This window comes from Poecilia reticulata, linkage group LG2 (genome assembly GCF_000633615.1).
Source record: "Poecilia reticulata strain Guanapo linkage group LG2, Guppy_female_1.0+MT, whole genome shotgun sequence".
In the NCBI taxonomy this organism is placed as follows: domain Eukaryota; kingdom Metazoa; phylum Chordata; class Actinopteri; order Cyprinodontiformes; family Poeciliidae; genus Poecilia; species Poecilia reticulata.
In genome coordinates this window covers 1,730,813-1,731,246 of record NC_024332.1, presented here as the reverse complement: position 1 = coordinate 1,731,246, position 434 = coordinate 1,730,813, and positions in this window count along the sequence as shown.

Below are 434 nucleotides of genomic sequence, written 5' to 3'. Positions count from 1 at the left end.
TATATATATATAAACACGGCCTGGTGCGCCTCACAAGATATATGCTATCATAAGAAAAGAACATTATGTGGATTATTTTCAGCAGGAATATGAGTGGACTGTTCACTTTTGTGGCGACACGAAACAACCGTAAATGTGGCCACGGGCTAAATATTTCAGAAATCTATCAAAATTAAAATGAGCATAAGCTTTTTTTCCCCAAAAAACATTTGATCAGAAGTTTAGTCGTCACTTTAGGAAACAAGATCAGTGAAAACAACATTATCTCCTTGCAGAATCTGACAGCTTTCAGTAACTTATTAGCTGTGATAATGCAGAAAAAAGAAAGAAATTAAAATATGTGTTTAAGCCAAAGTAGTGGAAGCTATGGTAACTTTGCTAACCTATTACCTATTACCTTTACCCCATTTTCCATTTAGTTAGAACCACTCACT